This window comes from Phalacrocorax aristotelis, chromosome 9 (assembly GCF_949628215.1).
Source record: "Phalacrocorax aristotelis chromosome 9, bGulAri2.1, whole genome shotgun sequence".
In the NCBI taxonomy this organism is placed as follows: Eukaryota; Metazoa; Chordata; class Aves; order Suliformes; family Phalacrocoracidae; genus Phalacrocorax; species Phalacrocorax aristotelis.
The window spans coordinates 844728-862452 of NC_134284.1; the positions used below are offsets into that span (position 1 = coordinate 844728).

Genomic DNA, 17725 nt, shown 5'->3' on the forward strand with positions numbered 1-17725 from the left:
TGGACTAAGATATTTCAATAAAATATTTGAGAAAATCAGCTGTATTAACATTTAATACATAATTTCTGCTTAGACCGGAAAGACATCCATTTTCTTCCCCATTTTTTTAAAAAGACTATTTGTTCTTAGCAGTGACTGAGGAACATGAGTGAAACCATTTGAATCTTCTTTTAAAGTATGTCAGCTTCTCCTTATCAGTGAACAGATTCTTCTCTTTTTATTTTGTTCTGTGTTAACTTTTTCCTTAGATTTCCTTTTCTGCTACATTTACCTTATCTCATCTTTTGTACTTAGAAAATATGTGTACGTGCACTAAGGACCGAATGAATAATAAAACCACATTTACAGCCAATACATATTTTGGAATTCAGATTTACTGAGGAATTACCAAATACGTGAGATCTGTGAAAGGAGTCTGGCTCTCACTATGCTCGCTGTCCTTACTGAAACAACGCTGTCTTGTGGGATTTTTTGCTAATTCTTACTGTTGTCCTATTACAATCATTACTAGTAGTTGGTGCATTTCAGGAGAACTCTCTAGTTACACCATGTTAGCTCCGAAGGGCAGAGCTGAGAATTGAGAAGGAAACCTACACAGACAGTATCATTCAACAGGGAAAAGACTATCTCTCAAGGTTCAGTTAGACTCACGTACTAATAGAATCAGTGCTAAGCTAAACAAATCTTTCCCCTAATTGTGCCAAATGTCTGGGTGGACAATCTTCATGCCAGAATTTCCCTTCTTATTGTAGATTAGAAGGGTTGTTTTTTCAGCTGCAACAGAGCCCAGGAAAAAGCCAGTAAGGAAAACAACAAAGTTGATTTTGCATCAGACACCCCAGCAGACCTCATATCTGTTTTTTCTGCCCTCCCTTCTGGTTCTCCTCGGGCCCTATGTGCAGGAATTTGATATATTCTAGAAATGAAAGCAGCAGTCTTTATTCTGCAGATCGTTTACTTTTGAGCAGGAGCTGTGACCCAGTTCCCAGGGCCAGCTCTCATTCCCAGTCCCACAGATCATGCTGCCTCCAGCCCACCAGAAAGGTGCCCAAGGAGAGAACCAAGAATTCCCTAACAGGCAGTAATGCCACAGTGGCATCAAGGCTTCACATAGCAGTATACCAGTTGCTCCCTGCTCCCTCTTCACGTAGAAGTATCCTTCAGGGCAATGGGATGGCTTTTTACAAGGTAGGAGGAAAAAAATGATTGTGTTTTCTGACAAGCCTCACCAAACTCTAGTGCTCATTAGACCCTGGAGGTCTCCGAGGCTTCAGTCTCACAATGGGTTCTGATTGACCTTGGGAGAGAACTGCTCCTGGTTGCAGAAAGAAAAATGACCTTAATACAATTCCAGTGTTCTGGTAAAAAAAAATTAAAAAAAAAAACAAAAAAGAAAAAAAACACAACGTAGCTGAGGTATCCTGCAATCATTTACTAAGCTCACAGGATATACTCATAAACAATTTACTGATCTCCCACCGCAAATGATTCTTGGGATTACAACATTTTGCTTGTGTACGGTACTCTAACCTGCAGCTTTTAAGAAGACTTTACAAGAGTGGGGAAAAAATAACCCTATTATGCATTTGGGTAAATTGAAGTTCAGAAATTAAATACGTTTTTAAAGATTGTATAGCTGATATCAGTACCAAAATCTGCATAACATGTTATCAAATCACATTGCTTTCACAAGTAAATCACTGTAAAGTTTGTTTGCCTTTATCAGGGACTTGTGTTTTCTTATGGAAATGATTATCCCCTGCCTTGTATCTTCCTCCAAACCCCATTGCAAGGAAAAGCTCTCTACGCACAGATTTTCCCCTTTCAAGCAGAAGAAAGCTCAGCCACCCCAGCAGTGCTGTCTGTGCCTGTATGCTTGTTATCATTAGAAAAAGGCTACAGGCTCGGCAGGCTGTGCTATGACTGGGAACAGAGGAAAAATGGACAGGTTGAAGGCAAAGAGATATAAGCAGTCATCCTTCAGCCTTCTTAATCACCTAGACCCCACACATATATTCTCCCTGGTAAAAACAAACTTGGTGGTTTGACACAGGGAAATCTTAAGACGTCTTGAGCACTAAAGAGCAAACAATGAGAGATGGGGCTATAAACATGCCCCAGTACTGGGAGTAGATGTGGAGTCCCTACCACTTTTGTACATGTAAAAAAATTTTAAAAAATACAATTTGAATTAAAATTATTTCTTAGGAAACTATAATTTCATTTGTGCCATGCATAGCACCTGAGAGATGTGGTTCCCTGAGGTCCAGTTGTTTGAAAAGGTTTTCATCAAGGCCAGGTTAATGGGGCACAACTCAATAAAACTCTTTATAGAGCAATTTAAATAGATCATATCTCTCCTTCCCCCCCAAGAAAATCCTAAGCAATTTCCTCTGGACAGGAATGATTTTCCTCTCTACTACTTTATAGAAAAGTAACAATTGCAGCTAGAAACGCTTTATGAGAGGCATTCTATAAATCCAAACTAATTAGAGCAGAAAAGTAGGCAAGCAGAGTTTGTGCATACATCCTAAAAATCTCCATTAGCACACATCTGGAAACTACAGACTCAAAAGGCAGCTGACCATCCCCTGCTGTTGTCTTAGCCCCCAAAATGTAGCAGCATATCTATTTATTTTCTTTTAGTGAAATGGATACAAATTTCGTATATTAAAAAACATTGCTACAACGGCAAAGCAAAGAACTCCCTTCTCTCGTCTTAAGAAAAACTGAGGGAGGGAGAAATGCAGATGCATTTAAGACAGTTTTGCAGGGGAAACAGCAGCAGTGGGCGCTGACTTGAGTAAGAACATTAGTGAAGGGAAAGCCTTCAAAAATCTGAGGGAAAACATGAGATGGATTCAGCATGGGATAAAGAATTCAAAGAAATCTCAATCCTGAAATATCAGCATGACACTCATATTAACAAATGCAAACTAATACCAAAGAGATCAAACCTCAGCCAAATTCTGATAATTACCTTTGATTTTAAGAGTCAGTGCTAGTGGGAAGCAGAGATTCTCAAACATTTAAAACAAACCTCTAGAAATCACGAACCTATGTGATACTTGCCAAATTTCAGATAAATCACTTCTTGCCCGTTTGTCTTATCCTAGCATTAACTTTTAGGGTAAGGTCCTATATTCTTTTAAGTAAGCCTAGGCAGATCACTCACCTGTCCTCACTGTGCTCCACTCTGACCTGAGAAGTGGTTAGTTAATATCCATGGATTTTTACATCGCTGTATTTCTTATGTGAAATTATTTAGGCTGCTTACATTTCTAAGCTCTGATTTACAATTATGCTAAGCATATAATCCTTATTTAACTACCAATAATTTTATTATTTATGCTACAGATTCATCCTAAAGAAGTACCAGGATTTCCTTACATGACCTTAAAGATGGGAGATGGTCGTCTTGCCATGGTGACATAGAAATGCGTGATAACTTGAGAATAAAAGTAAGGAAATAGAGCTGCTGATTACTTATCCAATGTCCAGACTAGAAGGGCAAGTGAGATAAAAGCATTTTACACTACTTTTGACTTGCCTTTTCTGAATCAGCCATTTCATCCCAGGCAGGCCTTGTTTGGTGGTGTTCTGGCTGTACCCTTTATTACCATAAGAGGCCATAGCAGTAGTCAGTGACTGCACCAGCTTTGTGCAACCACAAATTCTTCCCCAAGCAGAGGCCAACTGAGTTGCTTAGGTTGCAGTGAGGTGGACAGATGGTTGAAAAGCTGACTTAAAGAGACAACATGCGAGGAAGCTGAGAGAAGCTGAGATTCTGCTTTGCAACACCAGACACAACAGGACATTCAGGAGGCAGTACCAGTGTCCGAGCCCCAAACTCTCAATGTCTTAACGATGGCAGTATATACTCTCAATGGCTATGGACAAAACAGGACTTTTTATGACAGGAAAAAAAAAAGCTCTCAGAGCATTTTGTTAGTGCAGTTATTCTTCCTATAGTAATGAATAACAGTCACAGGCAATGACTCCAATAAAAATAAACCATCATTGCACGCACATGTGGCTAGGGTCACTCCCAGAGGAGACATTCAATACTTGCAAAGGAAAGAAATGGAACGAAAACAAACAAAAGGAGGAGATAGAAATGAAAACCAAGAATCTTTTAAGAGTAGAGAAGAAACAGGGGAGTGGACAAGTCCAGGAAAGAGGACACTCTCCAAATCTCAAGCCCTGCTATACCCAGCTGGCTTCAGATCTTGCTTCTAAAGAGCAACGCATACATAAAGGACTCTTTCATAGTGCATAATGCCAGGACCTGGGAATCAGGATACATGAGTTTTCTTCCTAAACTTGCCATTATTTTACTGAGCAATTATATGGAAATCACGTAGCATTCCTTTGCTTCAGTCCAAAATCAGGCATGGAGGTAGACATCTGTATTCATTTTCTGCCAGGTAGGCATGGCTCTAGAGATACCCTGCTCTCCCCTACTCAGAGGGTACAGCAGAAGGAGCAATAAGCAACAGCGCCGCTATCTGTTTTCTCAGCTATTCAGTGGGGTCAGTTCCTTCCCCTCTCATAAAACCAGAACAAAGGCACGTGTTTTGGCTGTGCCTATCCAGGCAGTTGCTAGCAAGAGATGATCAGTCAGCAAATTGTTGCAGTCCTTGTGGTGTGCCAAACATTGGATTTCAAGTGAGAAAGCTCAGCATGTAATATGTACTGCCTTTTGGATATGATTTTAGCTTCAGGCACTATAATATGGAGCTCCCAGTATCCTTGGACTGAGTAAACATAACTTCAATGGAAGGAAACCATCAAAACCTCAAATGAGCATCAAAGACATTCACAGACAACAAAAGCAAAACTTTCCAAGGTCAACTGCCATGATGTGCTCCAGAGCAACAACTGTCCTGAATGCAATAAGCCAAATCTAACAAAAAGATTCTTTTGCTCAGCTGCCCTCTCCCACACTGCGAGCAGACCCCTGAACTCTCTAACCCAGAGTACTTAACTGAACAATAACTTCAGTGGCAGGGCACTGCACTGCCCAGGCAAACATTGGGCCATTTCAAGTTTTAATTGGAAAAGAGCATGCATCCCAGATGTTTATCCAAATTGTGTCTGAACTGCAACAACCTGGCCAGGGAACTGTACAAAACCAGGCTGCTTCTAGTATACTTCCACTTAAGCCAGGCTTCTGCTGCAAGTCCCCCAGCGTGAAATATGGGGTATGCAGGGCCAGTCGGCTCCTTCTGTTCCTGTAACACCAGACCCTGTGAAATTCCTCTTCCCAAGAGCGCTTTCTGTCTCCCTGCCACATACCTTATTCCCTACTTTGTAAACTGAATTTCGTTGTCTTTTCTCTTTCCACATCTTTCCTGATTTTCCCAGTGGAGAGTCCTCTAGAGGCCAGGAAACTTCACAAGAGCTTGGCAATGATGATTTCCTATGTAATAATACTTTTGAGGCCCGAAGCCCTGGTAACTGTCCAATGTGAAGAGTAATTTAGGAGAAAATAGTTGTAGTTTTTACTAAGCAGAAAAAGGTCAGTCAACCAGCACGTCCTGGTTACCACAGTGAAACAGGACTGAGAAAAGTGATCTGGGGATGGTGCTGTGGCTGGATAAAGTAGTTGGGTAGCGTAAACGCAGCCTCCTAGGGGAATCCTCCTATGTGGCAGCTTGTGGTCACTCATCAGACTTATGGTACTGAGAAGAATAGAAAATAAAGTTTACATAGCTTTTCAGAGCTTTCCATACTGTTACGTTTGACTTTGCTTCTGGAAATAAGAATAGGGCTGAACAATTCTTATTTACGACACATATTGGAACACTGCCTTATCCCCAGAATCATGTGTCCCGAACCAGGAAGGACTCCTAAAGGAGAACCAGTACAACAGCACCAGAGCAGTTTGTCTCAGAATACACGGCTGCTTCTACCCAACCTGCCAGACCGGCCTGGAAGAGATGGGACCAGCAGGGAGGACTGCACAGAAGCCCAACAGCTGAGCACTTTCTCCTCCACACAATCACATGCTCAGACAGAGATGCTGCTGGTCCTTTGTCCACAAGTCTGCAGAGGTATGGATCCAAACAGTGTCCAGCCCTCATCGCTGCATGGGGTAGATCAGCTTGGTGTACTTCACCAGCACAACATAGGGAATATATATTCTTAAGTACGTAATTAGCATACGCATTGCCAACATTCCTTTTATTATTCTTCAGATCTCTACGAACCTTCTTTATGATAGTTTTAACAACATATTTATCTTCTACAGATAAAAAAAGTATCCGCTGCAAATTTAACCCCAATGCTTGTTTCTAATCCATCTCAAATCTTTATGTAGCCAACACTCATTCCTTCTTTCACTTTCTTTTTGGCTTTCTATATGATGAAAAAGCTCAAAATTATTGTTTCTAAATTAAAAGACAGTTAGTCCATTGTAGAAGAACATCACAAGTGTGCTGTCCCCAACCTGCATTTATTGTTTCTGGGCATCAGTAAAAACAACAGTGCCCTTCATACTTTCCTGATGTGAAGGCATAATCCTAAATTCCCAGACTTGGGCCAAAAGGACTGGGATTCAACCAAGTCCTAGACCACAGCATAAATATTTTTCTCCCACTCTACTGGCTGCAAAATGCTTTTGACATGAACAAACAAAAACCATTCCCAACTCTTTTCTTGTGTGTTCTCTTTGTTCTGTTCCTACAAGTAAAGACCCTGGAGACAAGCTAACACAACACTGCTAAATTCACATGCAAGGACAAGAAAAAAAAAAACATGCTAACAGATCTGTGAGCTAATACATGCAGATGCAATGCATGTGCTATTGGATTACTGTCATGCTTTATGGGTGTTGAGAAAAGGTGATGGATTTAATATAAAATTTAATTTCAATCTTTCTACAAAACTAAGATTTTCTCTAGCAAGAACATTTTTGGGAGAGATTTTACCAAGGAAGTGGAAAACAATGTGTTCAAAGAAAGCTTAATGGCCTTATAAACATCATCTGCGTTGCTGAATGAACAACCATTGAATAACAGAGTCCTAGAAAAACTTTTCTCTAACAAACATGAAATGTATCAGGAGACTTGATTTATCACATTTCTAGAGGGTAATGGATCCCCACCAATCCTCACTGGGCAAACGTGCTTGCTCCAGTGCATGGCATAGATGCACTAAAGGCTGGACAGACCTTTAGGACCTGAAATATTGCTTTACAAGCCATCAGATCTGAAATTTTTGACAACAACATGCCCCAAATAACAACCAGCAGGCTAATAAACCTTTTTATGTTGGAAGAAACAGAAGCAAATATCAGCTATAATGGTAATTCTTTTCACAAAATTACTAGGAGTAGCATTTACGGCTCTTAGGTATCTCTTCCATAGGGATTATGCTTAAGAAATTCAGATTGGTCTATGTGCATTAGGGATCTGAATGATGTGTGACCTTTTGAAAACTTATTTTGTTATGTTCAAAGGACAAAAATGTAGCCATAGCAAAGTAAATGAACAACTGTAGGAAAAAAAATTTATTAAAAAACCCCCTCTCAACCTCTTCTTTCCTGCAACAGCATCTGCAATGGCAACCTTTATTACATTTCTTACTGGAAGTTGTTTGGCTTTTTTTTCTATATTTAATACCAATTAATTTAGGTGAGTAAGAAACTCCTTGAATTTTTTTGTGCTAATTTACAATTTTATTTTCTCTTTCAGCCCGCTCAGTTATTTCAAATGAAGACCAAGATGGCCAATATAAGATCACAAGTGAGACGTAAGACAAAATGTTTGAAAAAAGGATAAAAAAGTAGTTTCCTCTTGGTTTTAATATGAGGTGTACCACATCCCGCTCAAAATATCAACACAAGTTAAGAAGGGATTAGGTTACTTTCTATCTGCAGCTTGAGATGACTACAGGTACAGAGTTTTTTATTATTATTAGACAGATAAACAGTGACAATAAAAGAAAGAACTTCACTGACACAAAGTGAAGAACAAACACACAAATTGGATCAGAAACATCAATTTGCTGAGTAAAATGGCAGTGCTGGCTCAGGCCTGGTAAGGCTTTGTTGGTGCAGACTCCAAGCCAAACCTCCTGGACTACTGTCAGCTCTGTACAAAGCCAATTCAGGTGTCTTTGCAACCTAAACTTGATAGCTTCCAGTTCAGTGCTGTGGAGCATGTAAACACCCTGAACTGCAGGGTCATCTGCACAGCCAAATTCGGTCAAATGGCAGAAAAAGCCAAGTTTGATTGTTCACTCGGGACTAGTGCAGGAACTTCTGCCAGAGACTCAGGGCTCATGTGTAGGAAACGACTGATAAGGGAGACCATGAACCATCACAGTGATGCAAATGTGAAAGGGCCTTGCAAACCCAAGGCAAATCAAATGAGCTCTTTCCAGTGGAGAACCACCTCAGTAGTGCCTCATGCGCTACACTGCAACTTAGGCTTGTCAGTTTTTTTGATGAGACAGAGGCATTTATTGACAAGTGACCTGGTCAGTTATTTGCAATTTAGTGTTGCTCCAACATGAATGCTCAAGGAAGAAGCCATTCATTAACCTAGTCACACTTCACGCTACTTCCTACCAGTATCTGTAAAGTTGAAGTGATCCATCAATCACAAGCCTGTCAGAAACACTGAGCTTCATTATGGATTGAGAAGTTCACTATTTTCTGTTAATATGTATCCAGAGGGCATACCTCTCCCAAATCAAAGTACAGCATAAGTACTACACGTGAGAGCTAGAAGCAGGATGGCTCAGATAGCTATTTATATTGCCTTTTACCTTTTAGTCACAAGTATCTTCCAATGTTTCCACAACATGGGTATAATATGTCAACATCTCCTGGACATATCCTTTCCATTTCTGATTGAGTAGATGTCCTAAATCCCCATTGTATTTTTCAACAGTTACAACAATCAGTCCAGTGGAAGGTAATATTGTGAAAATTCTATATTTTCTTATTTTCTTGGTGCAATATGATGGATAGATGTGATAAAGCTGGCCAGGCAGCTCCTGACAGTGAGTCACCAACACTGGAGACCATAAAAAACTCCTCTGTTTTAAGATGCACTCCATCTCAGGCAGTACTATGTCAAAGTTGTTTTTGTTCCTTGAAGTGGGTCAGTAGTCTGTATTCCGTTTTGAAGCAGTTAAGAGGGTTTCTTCTTTTTCAGCCTGTTTTTTGATCGCAGATAAGGGCACTGATACCATAGACAGGAATTAGAGAGATCAAAGATCAAAAAGCCTGCATAGAGCAAACCCCTCTAGATTAATTGATCCTACCCAGGGTAGGTATACTGATAAGGCTGAACCAAAGAAAACACACCATTTTCTGTACTGCAGATTTTGAATGCCACTCACTGTCTGTCATTCTCCTGTGCTGTCAATCTAGAACAGTTCAATGACGTTAGATTCATAAAACAAGCACAAATTCAAGTTCAAAGTATAATATCCTAGACATACAAACTCCTGAGATGATTCTCCCTTAATATGTTTAGACCATCATAAAAGTTGTAATGCCTGAACATGGAGACCATGTTCGATCACTACCTTTTCACAGAAGATACAATGCATTTTGCCCACTGAAGTCAATATGTCAAAGTTTGGCTGGTTTTAAAACTTTATGTGAGGTTTATTCTTTTACCAGTGACAGCTCAAGCTTGTTGCTATGTCAATAAACATATTTGATCTAGCACAGACCTTACCTAGGAATAAAGCAGAGTAGAAAGAAGAAGAAAGTAGCTTGAATACAAATGTTCAGGCCATACGCAGTATTCCAGAGATGTCCCCATTTTTTTTCCAAATGGTACAACCACTTTTCTCTTTCCTTTGAAAATACCTTGCCTGATCTATTCTAGGATAGCACACACCCTTTTCATGATTACATTACACTGTCGAATTAGTTTTTCTGTGATAAACTAAACCACTTCATTATTAGCTTCACTTCAAGCTTGCATGCTCCTTAGGTAAAGCGGAAACTTATTGGTAATGCCCAATATTATTTTACAGAATAATTCTATTATCAAACTTATATTCCTCTATATTTTCACTACTTAAGGTTGTCTTCTTCCCTCATAATGATATTCTGATCTTTTTCACTACTAAGAATGCCTCCAAGCTTTAAGTATACTGTATTCCAAGACAGACTTAGCAGAACTTTTCTGAATAATAAACACTTATATTTGAGTCAGACATTTTAGTCTGCTTGTTTTGAATTTAAAAAAAAAAAAGAAGAAAGGACACAAAAAACCCCAAACCTCCAACCCAAAAGACCTGGTAGAACACGGAGGCAGGGGGATTTGCCAAGGCATTCCATGGATAAACAACTTTCATCATTGCCACTCTGATGTTAGGAGCAATGACACTTCAAATATTGATGAGAGTATCTGCCCTAGGTTAATTCTACTCTGTGTTGGGAGGAAAACTTACAGTGAAGTCCAACCAAAATTAAGAAAATGATTCTGTATAAACAGGATGGGAATTTGTGTTCATTCCTTCTCTGCAAAGGAGCTTAAGCTTACAAACAGAGCATTCTTCAGACAATTCAGACCACAGCCTGAAAGTCATAACTGGTTCTTTCTCTCTCCCATTTTTATGCTGTTTTAGTGAACTATAAATACAGTGTTTGTAAAGGACATTGGATTAACATCATCACAGACTGAAGTTCTCTGTTTATATTCAGAACAGATTTTGTTATAGTAATCTTACCCTTCCTATCCTGACCTTTAAGTGGCTTCCAATAAAGAGGAGACATAGCCCCGATTTCTGAGAATTTGCTATCTGATTAACACGAAGGTGCACAGTTATGAATTAGACCAAGACAAATGACATTTTCCCAGTTACAGAACTAAGAAAACATGTAAAAACTAAAACAATAATGTCACTGTGACTAAGTAGGTGTCACCAGGGTAACAATTCTATTTTCTGTGATATGTTTGGAAGAGGAAAAAAATATGGGGTTGTATAAAAAAATACTACAAACGAAGATGTTGCATTAACCAATATGGAAGATAAGAGTCTGGACAAGTATTTTAACTGCCTAAAAATTTAACTGCTAGTTACTTGCTTTGTTGGGAACTTGCAATGTGGAACAGTTTTGATGTCTGCAAAGAGGAGAAACATAGGAATGCCAGGTGACTCCTAGAGCTGCGGCTTAGAAAAATCAGCTATGGTATCAAGAGAAACTGGCGACAAGGAAGCAGAGAGAGAGTTTTGCCATAAAGCTCAAGCCACAGTCTCAGTTTCATTAACCTTTTATTAATGGTGAACATTGATGAAGAAAAGGTTATGGCATGCTAAGGAGAGAGATTCAGGACAGAGGTCAGTGACCACAGTTAAAACCAGTTCAGTGGGTGAGAATCTACAGAGAAAATTGAAGAGGGAAGCAGAAGTATACCTTTACAGCTGAGGAACTACATACCGCAGGGGGGTGGAAAGACTTCTTAAGTGCCTGAAACAGAGGCAGTAAAAGAAGGGCAAGACCAAGCTTAGTGGCACATAAGAGGCAGCGAAGAGATTCCAGCTCTGCTCCCAGCTGCAGAGGATTTACTCTGGCCAGTTACTTATTTAGACTCAGTTTCCTTGGTTATGAACACCTGGCATGGGCATGGCAGAGATCAGTCACCAAATGCTTGCATAGTAATTTGAAAATACAACATACTATGAGATGGTTAACTCGTAACCAGTGTAGGTTAGCCACAACCAAAGAGGAGTCTCCTCTGAGAGGTGACCGGCCTATCAGTCACAGATGTCTGACGGAAAGTACCCACCTCTGCCACTAACCTGAGTTTGCCTCTCTGCCTGAGAGATGTTCCTGCTTCCCTGTTTAGGATGCTTTGAACTACAGATCTATGAGTTTGAAGTTTGCACAGCTGCTGCTATATTTTGTCAATCTGACATTAGAATAATCTTCATTAAGAAAACATGCAATGCTTATTAAAAAAAGGACTGAGAAAAAGATGAACTATTTAAAGGTTTTCTTCTGTTCTTTTCCATTTTAGCTGGGGTCCTTTCATTTCTATTTAGATTCTTAGATAACAAATTGATTAGTGTTATATAAGCATCTGAGTAAATGAATTCTTGTTCAAGAACAATGGAAACGTTTTTCTCTATATGAAAGTATCCTGTTAAGAGGAAAGGGCCAGAAATCCCATCCCATTTAATGTAGACAGGGTGATGTTTATATTGTATGACCATCCTCCACAAGTCCATTAAGAAGGAAGCTTACTGCAGAGACATGAACAAACACCCAAGTCAGGAAAGTAAGTGACCTAGTGATGTTTGAACTCCAAATGCTTGTTGATGAACATTCTCTTATTTTATGGCATCCTTTCATTTGGCACTTTTGCTGGATTAAGTCAGTATCACACTGTGTCGAGCATCATCTGTTTATGCTACAGTTGTGCATTGTGTCCAGTTTCACCCTGTTCACATGCAACTCAAGTTCATATTGCTGCTTATGCTTGTATATGATCTGCAGAAAAGCAAAAGATTTCTGTCAATAAGGGTTATCAGTTTAGAGCCTTTTCAATCAGAAGAAAAAAATAAGCTTCTTATTCATGTATTTTAAAGGATGTGGTTTGTACACATGCACAGGAATTTGAGGCCATAACAACCTTTCATTGCGTCTTGATTCAAAATATTAAAACAATAGCAGAGGTGAGGCAGAACTTCTGAAATAAACTGTGTACCCTAGGAAAAAAACAACATTTCTTTAAATGGAAGGGTTTGCAGAATTCAAATATGTGCTCCTACAGTCTTTCCACAGCTATTTCCTCAAAAGCAGCACACTCCATAATGGAGAACCATAAAAAATTAATCTCACCTGAACAAAAAAAAAAAAATCTACTTTACTGCAAAATTTTCTATCCCTTGCATGACTCCATACCATCATCTTTATCTTAAAAAACAATTTAAAAACCCCTCTTTTCGTGTTTTCACAGAGCTGATTTTCCATATGATAAGCACATTATATAATAAGATGGCTTAGAACAGATACACACTTTACACCGCTTCCATTTTAAAACAACCCGATAGCCACATCCCTTTCCTATCACTGCTTATTGGACCTCATTATCCACTGCCATCTGCAGATTTTCTCATGTCTAAACACTTGAAAAAAAAGTATTGTAGTATGTACATAATCTGCATTACTGTACAAAGCACACGATTCATGTAGCATATAGACACAAGTTTTCCCAACATGGATCACAGCTGCTGAATGGCACTTCATTTGTCTTAATAACTCTGCTAAAAACCCACACACAGAGTTTTTTTCTGTACTTGTTTAGGGTACTGGGACTTCTTTTTCTGAGTCTCCCCAAATTCTAGCTCAGCAGAAGACAATGTAAAGAGCAGTACTTCTTGCCTCACACATATCAATAGGCAACCCTCACACGTCCTCAGTCACCTGCTTTGGTCAAACACTGATTTCACCGCCCAGTTCTTTATGGGCTTTTTCTTGCTCCACCATGTCAAAGATTGAACTAGCTTCTCCTCTGCTACCACTAAAGTAGGTGAAAAGCTTTTTGTCTGCATTTCTCAACACTAGTGGCCATCTCCATCCTCCTCATCTGACTCCAAAACTATGTTTAAGACTATTAAAAATCTATTTTTTTCCACTGCATTTTCTTCTTCTCCATTTGCTTTAGCAGGTAGCTATAACTGCTACAAAGTTAACAGAAGACAACACACCAATGGTGTTTGTATTTTATTTGTATTAGACCTTATTCCTTCCATCTCAGAGTGGTTTCAGTACGTGTTCTGTCTGATTACATTTCATTGCCTCTTCTTTCTCCCCAGCAAATATTACCATCTCACCAAAGTAATCAGAACCCTTTATAGTATGATTCTACAATCCTCCATTATGTTTTGACACCTAAAAGTTGGACGTTGTTTCCAAACTTCATTACTGTACTTGCTATCCCCTGGATTACTAAGGCAAAGTTTAGAAAGTGTTTACCCCAGATAAGTAGTACTTGGTGTCTGTTTCTTCTCCTAGCCTACTTGCTTTTTGTCCAAAATAGTTTTATTTTCTGTGGTTTATTTGCTTCCCTTTTTTCTGGATGAAAACCTCACCTGGTGTTATCTTTAAAACGGGACAGCTATCCAACAGCTACAGAGTCCACATAACAACTACCTTCAATGTTTTACAGGAAGAGATAAATCTGGTCTCACTTATGCTCTGAAACCATCATGACTGCAACAAGTTACATTATTTCTATTTTTAATATATTTTCTCAATGACTGGTAGAGTTACAGCCAAACACCTGTACAATTTGAAAGAACTGCTTCACTAAAATTAGAATTAATTTAAGGTAAAGAATCATAGCAGTGGCCTTAGAGAGTGACATAAATTTAAAACTTCATCCCCACTCCCTCAGCTCTCTCCCAGCCCTTCCCTATGCCAGCAAGTACCATGGTTACTTCACCATCCCAGTTTTGGAATGCTTGTTCATATGATAGTAAGCAGAGCAAGACAGAACAGCTGGTCTGTAACCAAGGACACAACAAAAGTTATGTCTGGCATTAGTCTGAATGAGAGAAGGGTTTTTGTTTTGTTTAAGAATGAGTCACCGTATACTTATGCATTTGAAACCCTTTACCTGAAGCAGCAAAACTGCTGCACAACAGGTCACCTGGCATGGCGTGAAAGCTCTAGTCCATATCTCAATCCTAAATGCTCTTTTTTAAAAATGCCACAGCTAAATAGTAATTTGTTATAAAATAACACTTCTATGTGCATGTCCCATCTGAGAATTTCAAAACACGTTACAGACATTAACACGATACTATGAATCTCACAAATCCCTTGAAAACTATAAAATAAACCAGGCCCACAGAAGCTGCCATATCAGATCTGGCCAGCATCTTACTTAATCCAGCACCCTGTCTCCAACAGACAAGAAAAAAAATGTTAAATACAGCAGGTCAATGTATTAAACCCTACCATGCTGTCCCCCAAAGACAGCTGATCACATCTGAAAACAGTAACCTTGGAGCCTGCTAACTCCAGTTCAGGAAAGAAGGATAATTATATACATAGGGGTAACTGAGGAGTCTGACAGTTTCTAGTGCAGCCCCGTTGGTTTTGGCCCAAACTCAAAGGTTCTGCATATTAATGTATGGATTTGAGGAAAACAATTGTCACGGTTAACTACTTACAAGAGTGCTTAGGGAGAACCAAGTATCAGTATCCATAAAGATGATAGCAAGTTCCCTTAATGGACCCATTTGTGCAAAACAATTAACTTTTCCTGTATTCTCCCAAGCTCTTACACCACTGTGTCACTGTGGAAGTCAGCAGCTCAGTCCCACCTCAGCAGTTAAACTACTCCTACACTGTAGTCCATGCTTGTGGCTTTTGGCGGCATAATGAATTTAAACACAGACTGGAAATCTCATTCTGTCCTCCCCCAGTGGCGTTACTTCTGTCCTGGAGGAAACCAAAACCAGAACAATGGCTTCTAAAAGGGGGCAAAAGAGGAAAGTTCATCTGTTTGTTCAGAAAGCTGTTCCTATCCAAGCAATAAAGCAAACCTAATTGATTTCAAGGCAAGCAGGATGTTCTAGAAATTTTGTTACTTTGCTGAATTGGCTGCTGTCTTATTAATGTTCACCAGACATACGGAGGGTGGGGTGGAAAAGGGATAGTTGGCTGAAAAAATGTCTGCTGGACAAACAAGATGAAGGAATCTTTTACTTAATATATAGAAAAATTCCTCTGTAGGAATTCTGTGCCTAATTTCCCTAGGTTTATTGCATACTTTTCTGCCACCTGCTGCCCTGGCATTCCCCAAAGTTTCAGGAACAGGGACTACATCCCTGAGCTTTCCCAGAAATGAATACTGCATGACTAAGAACAAGCATCTAGCAGCCCAGTGGCCCGGTGTGTCCAGAATATAGTATGGCTCTGGAAAACTGCTTGCTTGAATCCTCCTTAATGATTGCATTACCACTTCACGTCCTGGAGGGTACCACCCGTAGGCCTCATGGCCCAGCACATCTCAAGAGGTGCTTTCTCTATAGATGGGTAGGATTTCGCAGTGAGGATTAGCATGCCATGGAAGTTAGATGTAAGGGAAGATCCCTCAGACTGTCATCACTGCCCCAGGTCCCCCAGGGGAAGAAGGAGAGAAACTAGAGCCAGGAAGATCTTCAGGAGGTCAAGTGACTGAAGAAAGAATGAATTCTAGCTTTTGAGAGAAAAAATTGTGTCCTCTGTGCAAGTCAGAACAAAACACAGGTTATTCTTTGAGCAGTATTCATTCTGCAGGGTTACAAATTGTGAAAAGCAGGGAAAACTTGTTTTTGCACTACTTTTCACCCAGATTTCCAGAACAACTGTGTGCTTCCAGTGATTTCCTGGGGCAGAATTTAATTTAACTTTAAAACTATGCAGATAATCATAGGCTTCGAGTTTTGGTTTTTTTTTTTTGTTGGTTTTTTTTTTTAAATACAGTAATATGAGAATTTGTAAAAGTGATTACTGAGTAGGGAATTTTTGGACTTCCAAGTTAAGCTTCCTTACAAAAGTGCTGATTTTCAAAGTGCTGATATCCAATACCTCCTGGCAGAACCACCTTACGATGACTGAAATGGTATCTCAAGAAGTGAGGCACCTTTATTCACAATTCATTTCTGAAAGTGAGTATAAAGAAATTATGAAAGAACATACGCATGTAAAACTATAGTAATTTAATCAATACAGTGCTGCTACAGGTAGGGTAATCCTAGATGCTCTTCTCTAACTGGAAACTTCATGTCTAGCTGAAAGATTTCTACGACTTTAAGAAGAGAGAATTAATGTAAAAAAGGATGCAGATCTGCAACAGGAAAATACTTACAGGACATCACAGACATATCCCATTTCATTCATGAACTTCACAGACCTATCACTATTTATGTCACGCTTCTCTTTCAAATTACTTTTCTTTTAATAATGTATACTAACGTTTACTTTAAGGTTGTTTTTCCTCACTGTAAATTTAGTTTTTCTGCTTAACTAAAACAGAATGAGCCTGTGGCTTCACATGCAATCAAGGTGGTGCACCTGATAAACCCAGCTAGCAACAGAGTAAACTGCAGCTTTTTTTAATGCGGATCATAATATATTTTTAATAATGGAATTTTAAAGGCTTGAAAACTAAATTTCGCAGACTTGTGATCTATTACTGCTCAAACAAAATCAGGAAAAACTACATGTAATATGCGAATGTTCTTTAGGAAAACTGCTCCTTTCCACCACCAGAGAAACGTTCTTAATCCTTTTTAGCCAACTTTGTGCATTATAAAGTAGCACAGAGCCCAGTTTCTGCCCTTTTCCCGTTGCCAATCCCATGTCTCACGTACATCCAAAGTGATCCAGGAAATCTGTGAACTGCTTTGTACTTTGCACACACATGTAGAAAAGGAGAACTCATTACAGACCAGAATAAACAGCAGAACGTAGAGAATTTGTAAGAGCAGTGGCAGTATGTTTCTATACCATTGTGCAGTCTTTAGACGCAAGTCCAGAAGATGCTTTTTCTAACTACATTTGACACACTTAATCTGCTACCTGAGAGTCTAGAGGACTACTGCCCACTTCACAGTGCCCACTACTCACAGGGACAGAAGTGCCGTCATTATTATTTTACTTCTAATGAGCAGAAAAAACCAGGATGGTTTCCTCTTCTCTGGCTTTAAAGACTGCAACCTCAAAGCAAGAAACCTTGTGCTGTGGCAGTAAAAC

The 17725-nt window shown here is 39.4% G+C and overlaps 1 protein-coding gene across 15 annotated transcripts in view; it reads right to left on the reverse strand.

Annotated features, from left to right (window-relative positions):
- Positions 1–17725, reverse strand: part of RAD51B (RAD51 paralog B) — a 473504-nt gene that overhangs the window by 147175 nt on the left and 308604 nt on the right. The gene's annotated exons all lie outside the window — the stretch shown is intronic.